Raw genomic sequence first — 11,725 nt, 5'->3', positions numbered from 1 at the left:
GCTATTGACATTAAAGAAGCGCTTATTGGGAGGCAACCCAATTTTTATTTATCTAATTTTATTTTATTTTCATTGTTCTTTCATGTTTTATTAGGTTCATGATCATGTGTAGTCACAAAAAAATATTAAAATTAAAAACAAAATCAAAAATAGCAGAAAAAAATCACACCCTGGAGGAAGGACCTACTGGCATTCAACGCCAGTAAGGAGCATCTGGCTGGCGTTCAACGCCAAAACAGAGCATGGATCTGGCGTTGAATGCCAGAAACAAGCAACATCCTGGCGTTTAAACGCCAGGAAAACACCTTGAGGAGAGCTGGCGCTGAACGCCAGAAACAAGCATGGAACTGGCGTTCAACGCCAGAAACATGCTGCAATTGGGCGTTGAACACCCAAAATGAGCATCACTTCGGCGTTTAAATGCCAGAATTGTATGCTAAGGCATTATACGTGCCTAATGGGTGCAGGGATGTAAATTCTTGACACCCCAGGATCTGTGGACCCCACAGGATCTCCACCCACCTCAACTCACCTTCTCTCTTCTTCACCAATCACCTCAATCTCTCTTGCCCATCACCCCTTCACCACTTACATCCATCCATCTCTTCCCCACCCAATCCCACCCATATGGCCGAAACATAAACATCTCTTCCTCTCCTCCATATCTTCTTCCATTCTTTCTTCTTTTGCTCGAGGGCGAGCAACATTTTAAGTTTGGTGTGGTAAAAGCATAGCTTTTTATTTTTTCATAACCATTGATGGAACCCAAGGCCAGAGAAACCTCTAGAAAAAGGAAAGGAAAGATAAAAGCTTCCATCTCTGAGTCATAGGAGATGGAGAGATTCATCTAAAGGGTCTATAGCTCAGTGGTAGAACATTTGACTGCAAATCAAGAGATCCCCTGAGGTACCTCAGGGGATAAATTTTCCTCCACACAATTATTGGGAGCAACTAAGGATAGGAGCACCAAAATCACTAGGGATCATGCAACAGAAGCAAGGAAGAAACATAGAGGAGCTCAAAGAGCACCATTGGTCCTTCAAGAAGGCACCACCCTCACTAAGGTGGACTCATTCCTTGTTCTTATTTTCTCTGCTTTTCGGTTTTTATGTTATATGTTTATCTATGTTTTGTGTCTTAAAGCTATGAATAATTCATTAATCCTTCACCTCTCTTAAATGAAAAATGTTTCTAATTCAAAAGAACAAGAAGTACATAAATTTTGAATTTATCCTTGAATTTAGTTTAATTATATTGATGTGGTGACAATACTTTTTATTCTCTGAATGAATGCTTGAACAGTGCATATTTTTTATCTTGTTATTTATGAATGTTAAAATTATTGGCTCTTGAAAGAATGATGAATAAGAGAAATGTTATTAATGATCTGAAAAATCATAAAATTGATTCTTGAAGCAAGAAAAAGCAATGAAAAAGCAAAAGGCTTGCGAAAAAAAAAAGGTGGCAAAAAAAATAGAGAGAAAAAGAAAAAGCAAGCAGAAAAAGCCAATAGCCCTTAAAACCAAAAGGCAAGGGTAAAAAGGATCCAAGGCTTTGAGCATCAATGGATAGGAGGGCCCAAGGAAATAAATCCAGGCCTAAGCGGCTAAATCAAGCTGTCCCTAACCATGTGCTTGTGTCATGAAGGTCCAAGTGAAAAGCTTAAGACTGAGTGGTTAAAGTCGTGATCCAAAGAAAAAAGAGTATGCTTAAGAGCTCTGGACACCTCTAACTGGGGACTCTAGCAAAGCTGAGTCACAATCTGAAAAGGTTCACCCAGTTATGTGTCTCTGGCATTTATGTATCCGGTGGTAATACTGGAAAACAAAGTGCTTAAGGCCACAGCCAAGACTCATAAGTAGCTGTGTTCAAGACTCAACATACTTAACTAGGAGAATCAATTAACACTATCTGAACTCTGAGTTCCAAGAGAAGCCAATCATTATAAACTTCAAAGGATGAAGTGAGATGCCAAAACTGTTCAGAAGCAAAAAGCTACAAGTCCCGTTCATCTAATTAGAATTAATATTCATTGATATTTTGGAATTTATAGTACATTTTCTTCTTTTTATCCTATTTGATTTTCAGTTGCTTGGGGACAAGCAACAATTTAAGTTTGGTGTTGTGATGAGCGGATAATTTATACGCTTTTTGGTATTTTTTAGGTAGTTTTTAGTAGGATCTAGCTACTTTTAGGGATATTTTCATTAGTTTTTATGCTAAATTCACATTTCTGGACTTTACTATGAGTTTGTGTGTTTTTCTGTGATTTCAGGTAATTTCTGGCTGAAATTGAGGGACCTGAGCAAAACTCTTATAAATGGCTAACAAAGGACTACTAATGCTGTTGGATTCTGACCTCCCTGCACTCGAAATGGATTTTCTGGAGCTACAGAACTCCAAATGGTGCACTCTCAACGGCGTTGGAAAGTAGACATCCAGAGCTTTCCAGCAATATAATAGTCCATACTTTATTCGTAATTAGACAATGTAAACCGGCGCTCAACGCCAGTTTCATGCTGTATTCTGGAGTCAAACGCCAGAAACACGTCACGAACCATAGTTGAACGCCCAAAACACGTTACAACTTGGCGTTCAACTCCAAGAGAAGCCTCAGCTCGTGGATAAATCAAGCTCAGCCCAAGCACACACCAAGTGGTCCCTGGAAGTAAATTTATGCATCAATTACTTACTTCTGTAAACCCTAGTAGCTAGTGTAGTATAAATAGAACTTTTTACTAGTTTATGAGAGGTCTTTGATTGTATTTTTGATTTTTTGACCACATTTGGGGCTGGCCTCTCGGCCATGCCTGGACCTTCATTACTTATATATTTTCAACGGTGGAGTTTCTACACACCATAGATTAAGGGTGTGGAGCTCTGCTGTACCTCAAGTTTCAATGCAAGTACTACTATTTTCTATTCAATTCAACTTATTCTTATTCTAAGATATTCGTTGCACTTCAACATGATGAATGTGATGATCCATGACACTCATCATCATTCTTACCTATGAACGCGTGACTGACAACCACTTCTGTTCTACTTTAGACCGGGTGTATATCTCTTGGATTCCTTAATCAGAATCTTCGTGGTATAAGCTAGAATTGATGGCGGCATTCATGGGAATCCGGAAAGTCTAACCTTGTCTGTGGTATTCTGAGTAGGATTCCGGAATTGAATGACTATGACAAGCTTCAAACTCGCGATTGATGGGCGTGATGACAAACGCAAAAGAATCAAGGGATTCTATTCCAACACGATCGAGAACCAAAAGATGATTAGCCGTGCTGTGATAGAGCATTTGGACCATTTTTACTGAGAGGATGGGATGTAGCCATTGACAACAGTGATGCCATGGAAAGGAGTAAGAAGGATTGAGAGAAGGCAGTAGGAAAGCAGAGATCCAACAGGGACAATTCATCTCCATACACTAATCCGAAATTCTCACCAATGATTTACATATGTATTTCTATCTTTATTTTATTTTTATTTATTATTATTATTCGAAAATCCAATAATCTCTTAATATAGTTGAATCCGCCTGACTGGGATTTACAAGATGACCATAGCTTGCTTCATACCAACAACCTCTGTGGGATCGACCCTTACTCACGTAAGGTTTTACTTGGACGACCCAGTACACTTGCTGGTTTGTTGTTCGGAGTTGTGACTAAGTGTGATTCACGTTTGAGAGCGCTACCAAGTCTTTGGAGCCATTGTTGATGATCACAATTTCGTCCACCAGGCGTTTAAACGCCAGTAAGCTCCTCCTCTAGGGTGTGCTATTTTTAATGCTGTTTTTGAATTTGCTTTGATTTTCGCAATTGTTTTTATGACTCCACATGATCATCAACCTAAAAAAACATAAAATAACAATGGAAATTGGAAAATAAAAATTGGGTTGCCTCCCAATAAGCACTTCTTTAATGTCAATAGCTTGACAGTAAGCTCTCATGGAGCTTCACAGATATTCAGAGCATGGTTGGGGCCTCCCAACACAAAACTTAGAGTTTGAATGTGGGGGCTCTATTTGACTCTGTATTGAGAGAAGTTGTTCATGCTTCTTCTCCATGTTTACAGAAGGAGATCTTTGAGCCTTAAACACAAGGTAGTCCTCATTCACTTGAAGGACCAACTCTCCTCTGTCAACATCAATCACAACTTTTGCTGTGGCTAGAAAGGGTCTACCAAGGATGTTGGATGCATCCTCATCCTTCCCAGTGTCTAGCATTATGAAGTCAGCAGGGATGTAAAGGCTTTCAACCTTTGCCAAGACATCCTCTACAAGTCCATAAGCCTGTTTCTGTGATTTGTCTGCCATCTCTAGTGAGATTCTTGCAACTTGCACCTCAAAGATTCTCAGTTTCTCCATTACAGAGAGTGGGATGAGGTTTATGCCTGGCCCCAGGTCACACAGAGCCTTCTCAACGGTCATGGTGCCTATGGTACAGGATATTAAGAACCTTCCGGGTTCCTCTTTCTTTTGAGGTATCTTCACCTGCCAATGCACTTAGTTCATTGATGAGTAAGGGGGATTCATCCTCCCAAGTCTCATTACCAAATAACTTGACATTCAGCTTCATGATTACTCCAAGGTACTTAGCAATTTTCTCTTCAGTAATGTCTTCATCCTCTTCAGAGGAAGAATACTCATCAGAGCTCATGAATGGCAGAAGTAGGTTTAATGGAATCTCTATGATCTCTGTATGAGCCTCAGATTCCTTTGGTTCCTTAGGAGAGGACTCCCTAGTGGTCAGTGGACTTCTCATGAGGTCTTCCTCACTAGAAATCACTTCCTTTCCCTCCTCTACAGGTTCGGCCATGTTGGTCATGGTGATGGCTGATGAGCGGATAATTTATACGCTTTTTGGCATTATTTTTAGGTAGTTTTTAGTAGGATCTAGCTACTTTTTAGTATATTTTTATTAGTTTTTAAGCAAAATTCACATTTCTGGACTTTACTATGAGTTTGTGTGTTTTTTTGAGATTTCAGGTATTTTCTGGCTGAAATTGAGGGACCTAAGCAAAAATCTAATTCAGAGGCTGAAAAAGGACTGCAGATGCTGTTGGATTTTGACCTCCCTACACTCGAAGTGGATTTCATGGAGCTACAGAAGTCTAAATGGTGCGCTCTTAATTGCGTTGGAAAGTAGACATCCTGGGCTTTCCAGTAATATATAATAGTCCATACTTTGTCTGAGTTTTGATGACACAAACTGGCGTTTAAACACCAACTTCCTGCCCTATTCTGGCGTTAAACGCCAGAAACAGGATAAAAGGTGGAGTTAAACGCCCAAACTGACATAAAAGTTGGCGTTTAACTCCAAGAAAAGTCTCTACACATAAAAACTTCAATGTTCATCCCAAGCACACACCAAGTGGGCCTAGAAGTGGATTTCTGCATCATTTACTTATTTCTGTAAACCCTAGTAACTAGTCTAGCATAAATATGACCTTTTACTATTGTATTAGACATCTTTGGATTATCCTTAGATCATCTTTGATCATGTTTTGGGGGCTGACCATTCGGCCATGCCTGGACCTTCATCACTTATGTATTTTCAACGGTGGAGTTTCTACACACCATAGATTAAGGTGTGGAGCTCTGCTATTCCTCGAGTATTAATGCAAAGTACTATTGTTCTTCTATTCAATTCAAGCTTATTCTTATTCTAAGATATTCATTCGCACACAAGAACATGATGAATGTGATGATCAAGTGACACTCATCACCATTCTCACCTATGAACGCGTGTCTGACAACCACTTCTGTTCTACCTGAAAATAAGCTTGAATGTATATCTCTTGGATTCCTGGTTCATGATGCATGGTTGCCTCTCCTGACAACAGAGCCTTCCATTCTGTGAGATCAGAGTCTTCGTGGTATAAGCTAGAATCAATTGGCAGCATTCTTGAGATCCGGAAAGTTTAAACCTTGTCTGTGGTATTCCGAGTAGGATATGGGATGGAATGATTGTGACGAGCTTTAAACTCATGACTGTTGGGCGTAGTGAGAGACGCAAAAGGATTACTAGATCCTATTCTAACACAAGTGAGAACCGATAGATGATTAGCCCTACGTAACCCGTAGTTGGACCATTTTCACTGAGAAGACAGGAGGTAGCCATTGACAACAGTGAAGCCCGAACATACAACTTGCCATGGAAAGCAGTATGAATGATTGGATGAAGGCAGTAGGAAAGCAAAGATTTAGAAGGAATAACGCATCTCCATACGCTTATCTGAAATTCCCACCAATGAATTACATAAGTATCTCTATCTTTATTTTATGTTTATTTATCTTTTAATTATCAAAGCTTTATAACCATTTGAATCCGCCTGACTGAGATTTACAAGATGACCATAGATTGCTTCAAGCCGACAATCTCCGTGGGATCGACCCTTACTCACGTAAGGTATTACTTGGACGACCCAGTGCACTTGCTGGTTAGTTGTGCAGAATTGAGAGGAAAGTGTTGAGATTACGATCACGTGTACCAATTTTTTGGTGCCGTTGTCAGAGATAACAATTTCGTGCACTAATGGCTTTGCACTCTCTCTTGGAATTTTCTTCTGTATTACTTGGGAGAGTACTTGGAGGAGTTTCAGTAACCTTCTTACTCAGCTGACCCACTTGTGCCTCCAAATTCCTAATGGAGGATCTTGTTTCATTCATGTAACTTAGTGTGGTCTTAGATAGATCAGAGACTATGCTTGCTAAGCTAGAGAGGCTCTGCTCAGAACTCTCTATCTATTGATGAGAAGATGATAGGAAAGGTTTGCTATTGCCAAACCTGTTTCTCCCACCATTATTGTTATTGAAGCCTTGTTGAGGCTTCTGTTGATCCTTCTATGAGAAATTTGGGTAATTCCTCCATGAAGAATTATAGGTGTTTCCATAGGGTTCTCCCATATAATTCACCTCTTCTATTGCAGGATTCTCAGGGTCATAAGCTTCTTCTTCAAAGGAGGCTTCTTTAGCACTGTCAGATGTAGCTTACAATCCAGTCAGATTCTGAGAAATTATATTGACTTGCTGATTTAATATTTTATTCTGAGCCAATATGGCATTAAGAGTATCAATCTCAAGAACTCCTTTCTTCTGAGTTATCCCATTGTTCACAGGATTTCTTTTAGAAGTGTACATGAACTGGTTATTTGCAACCATTTCAATGAGTTCCTGGGCTTCTGCAGGCATTTTCTTCAGATGAATAGATTCACCTGCAGAATAGTCCAATGACATCTTGGATAACTCAGACAGACCATCATAGAAGATACCTATGATGCTCCATTCTGAAAGCATGTCAGAAGGACACATTCTAATCAATTGCTTGTATCTTTCCCAAACTTCATAGAGGGATTCACCTTCTTTTTGTTTGAAGGTTTGAACTTCCACTCTAAGCTTACTCATCTTTTGAGGTGGAAAGAATTTAGCTAAGAAGGCATTGACTAGCTTTTTCCATGAGTTCAGGCTGTCTCTAGGTTGTGAGTCCAACCATGTTCTAGCTCTGTCTCTTACAGCAAAAGGGAAAAGTATAAGTCTGTAGACCTCGGGATCAACTCCATTGGTCTTGACAGTGTCACAGATCTACAAGAACTCAGTTAAAAACTGATAAGGGTCTTTTGATGGAAGTACATGAAACTTGCAGTTTTGTTGCAGTAGAGAAACTAATTGAGGCTTTAGCTCAAAATTGTTTGCTCCTATGGCAGGGATTGAGATGCTTCTTCCATAGAAGTTGGAAGTTGGTGTAGTAAAATCACCAAGCATCTTCCTTGCATTGTTGTTTGGTTCGGCCATAATTGTTTCTTTTGCTACTTCCTTTTTCAAAAATTTCAGTGAGGTCCTCTTCAGAGTTTTGTGCTTTAGCTGCTCTTAGATTCCTCTTCAGAGTCCTTTCAGGTTCAGGATCAGCTTCAACAAGTATGCCTTTATCTTTGTTCCTGCTCATATGAAAGAGAAGAGAACAAAGAGAATATAGAATCCTCTATATTACAGTATAGAAATTCCTTGAGGTGTCAGAGGAAAACAAGAATGGAAGGATGATGTAGGTAATGAAGAATTTAAACACACAAAGAGAGATGGAGTTCGAATTGACAATGGAGGAGTAATGTTAGTGTTTAAATAGAAAAAGGTAAGAGCGGGGGGAGAATTTTCAAAAATAAAAAGAAGAAAATTTAAAATAAATTTTTTGAAAAATTAGTTGTGGTTTTGAAAAAGATAAGAAATAAATTTGAAAAAGATAAGAAGTTAGAGCAAGATTTTGAAATCAAGGATTTTTTTAAAAAGAAGATATGATTTGAAAAAAGATATTTTTGAAAAACAAATTAAAAAGATTTTATTTTTAAAATTAATGACTTGATTAACAAGAAACTAAAAGATATGATTCTAAATTTCAAATATTGAATCTCTCTTAACAAGAAAGTAACAAACTTGAAATCTTTGAATCAAGATTTTTGAAAATATGAGGAAAAGATTTGATTTTTGAAAAATATATGTTTGAAAAGATTTGATTTTGAAAAAAAAAATATGAAGATTTGAAAAAGATTTGATTTGAAAACAAAATTCCTCTCCTTGTGTCATCCTGGCATTAAACGCCCAGGAGCTGCATGTTTTGGGCATTTAACGCCCAATGGCTGCATGGTTTAGGTGTTTAAACACCCAGTCAGGTACCCTGGCTGGCGTTTAAATGCCAGTTTTCCTTCTTCACTGGGCATTTTGAACGCCCAACTTTTTCTCTGTAATTCCTCTGCTTTATGTTCTTGGATCTTCATTTTGCTAAATCATTTATTCAAGAAGATATGTTTTCAATTTTGAAAAACAACAAAATGAGTCGAAACATATAATTCTTGGATCAAAACACAAGATATATGCAAGAACATTATGAACGTCAAGATGAACACCAAGAACAATCTTGAAGATCAAGATGAACATCAAGAACTCAGTTTTCTTAATGAAAGAAAATATGAAGGACACCAAACTTAGAAGTTTCTCATGTTTGTGCCATATGAATGCAAGAATGCATATGTAGAACATCATGCAGTGCAAATCAATAAATCATGAAGATCAAACAAGGCAATTCATCTAGAACGACTTGAAGATCATCAAGAACACAATGCATATGTTTCGAAAATTGCAAGACAATTAAAATAATGCAATTGACCCCAAACTTAAAATTTGGCCCTAGATTCAAACAAGAACCATGAAATATTTTTGAGATTTTATGATTTTATGAAATTTTTTTTGGGTTTTTTTTCGAAAATTATTTTTAGAAAAACGAAAAGGAAGAAAAAATTTTTTTGAAAGATTTTTGAAAACTTTTTGAAAACAAAATAAGAAGAAAATTACCTAATCTGAGCAACAAGATGAACCGTCAGTTGTCCAAACTCGAACAATCCCTGGCAACGGCGCCAAAAACTTGGTGCACGAAATTGTGATACACAATGGCGTCAACAACTTGTACGCACAATTGTAATCTCAACTCTTTTTCACAACTTCGCACAACTAACCCGCAAGTGCACTGGGTCGTCCAAGTAATAAACCTTACGTGAGTAAGGGTCGATCCCATGGGGATTGTTGGCTTGAAGCAAGCTATGGTCACCTTGTAAATCTCAGTCAGACGGATTCAAATGGTTATGGAGTTTTAATAATTAAAAGATAAATAAATAGAAAATAAAGATAGAGATACTTATGTAAATCATTGGTGGGAATTTTAGATAAGCGTATGGAGATGCTTCATCCCTCTTGAATCTCTGCTTTCCTACTGCATTCATCCAATCCTTCATACTCCTTTCTATGGCAAGCTGTATGTTGGGCATCACTGTTGTCAATGGCTACTTCCCGTTTTCTCAGTGAAAATGGTCCAAATGCGCTGTCACCGTACGGCTAATCATTTGTCGGTTCTCGATCATGTTGGAATAGAATCCAGTGATCCTTTTGCGTCTGTCACTACGCCCAACACTCGCGAGTTTGAAGCTCGTCACAGTCATCCCTTCCTAGATCCTACTCGGAATACCACAGACAAGGTTTAGACTTTCCGGATCTCAGGAATGGCCGCCAATAATTCTAGCTTATAACACGAAGTCCTTTTTCAGCCTCTGAATAAGATTTGTGCTCAGGTCCCTCAATTTCAGCCAGAAAATACCTGAAATCATAGAAAAATACACAAACTCATAGTAAAGTCCAGAAATATAAATTTTGCATAAAAACTAATTAAAACAACCCAAAAGTAGCTAGATCCTACTACAAACTACCTAAAAACAATGTCAAAAAGCGTATAAATTATCCGCTCATCACTTACCACCACTTGCTCCAGGTTGAGACTCGATAATCTATTGACCCTACATTGAAATATGTGGCTGAGCACTTAAACTCTCCAGAAATTTCCCCAATGAGATGATAATTTGAATGATTGTGATACTATGCGTAGACTCTTGGGGATGCGCGCACGAAGAAACTGTCAAGGGTTAGCTACCAGACATGTCTGGTTTGGCTGTATAACAATAGATGAGACTCATCAGCCATAGGACAGGCATACATTATATGCATCAGTATGTTTGTTTGTGTGTGCATTACTTGAGCTTGACTAATTGATTTATGATGAGCGGATATTTTATACGCTTTTTGGCATCATTTTCATATAGTTTTCATTATGTTTTGTTTAAGTTTTATTATATTTTCATAGGTTTTAGTGCAAACTTCATATTTTTGGGTTCTAATTTGAGTTGTTGTGTTTTATGATGATTTCAGGTATTTTCTGGCTAAAATTGAGGAGTTTTGGCAAAGTCTGATTTATAGACAGAGAAAGGACTGCAGATGCTGTGAAGATCTGACCTCCATGCACTTGAAGGAGAATTTCTGGAGCTATAGAAGTTTAAAGGGTGCGTTCTCAACGGCTATAGAAAGCTAACATCCAGGACTTTCCAAAAATATATAATAGTTTATACTTACTTTGGAAATAAAGGCCCAAAACTGGCATTCAACGTCAGCCACCGGCCCCATTCCTAGTGTCCAATGCCCAGAAGGGAGTAGCTAGCGTCCAAGGCCCATTCAGGAGTCCAAAGCTGGCGTTGGACACTCAAAAGGGAGCATTAGCTCGTGGTTTCACTAAAAAATTTGGTGTTTTCTTGTTAGTAAAGTCAAATATCAAATTTTAAATCTTATCTTTTTAAATCTTTTCTTTTAATATGATTCCTTCTTATCTTTTTTTTTATAAATTTTAAAATACAAAACTTTTTTAAATCTTTACCTTATCTTTGGTTTATCTTTCTTTAAATTTTAAATCATTATCTTATCTTAGTTTTAAATTTCAAATTCAAATCTTTTTCAAACCTTCACCATATCTTATATTTTCAAACTTATTTTCAAATCTTTATCTTATCTTGTTTCAATTTCAAAATTCAAAACCAAATCTTTGTCAAATCTTTTCAATTTTTATTTTATATTTTCTAATTTTTAAATTTTAAAAATTTTTAAAATCAAATCTTTTTCAAATCTCCTATCTTATCTTATTTTCAAATATTTCCTAATTAGTTACTTATTTTCTCTTCTTTTTCAAAACTTCCTAACTAATTCCTCTATCTTTTATTTTTGAAAATTTATCATCTCTTTCTCTCTCTTATTTTTCGAAAATCACACTCAAGTTTTCAAATCTTTTTAGTTCAATTAATAAATAAAATAAAAACAAAAATATTTTAATTCTAATTTCACTTTTTACTTCTTAAA

The sequence above is a fragment of the Arachis duranensis genome, chromosome 4 (genome assembly GCF_000817695.3).
Source record: "Arachis duranensis cultivar V14167 chromosome 4, aradu.V14167.gnm2.J7QH, whole genome shotgun sequence".
Lineage (NCBI taxonomy): Eukaryota > Viridiplantae > Streptophyta > Magnoliopsida > Fabales > Fabaceae > Arachis > Arachis duranensis.
The sequence above is the reverse complement of the archived record's forward strand: the minus strand, read 5'-3'. Positions refer to the sequence as shown.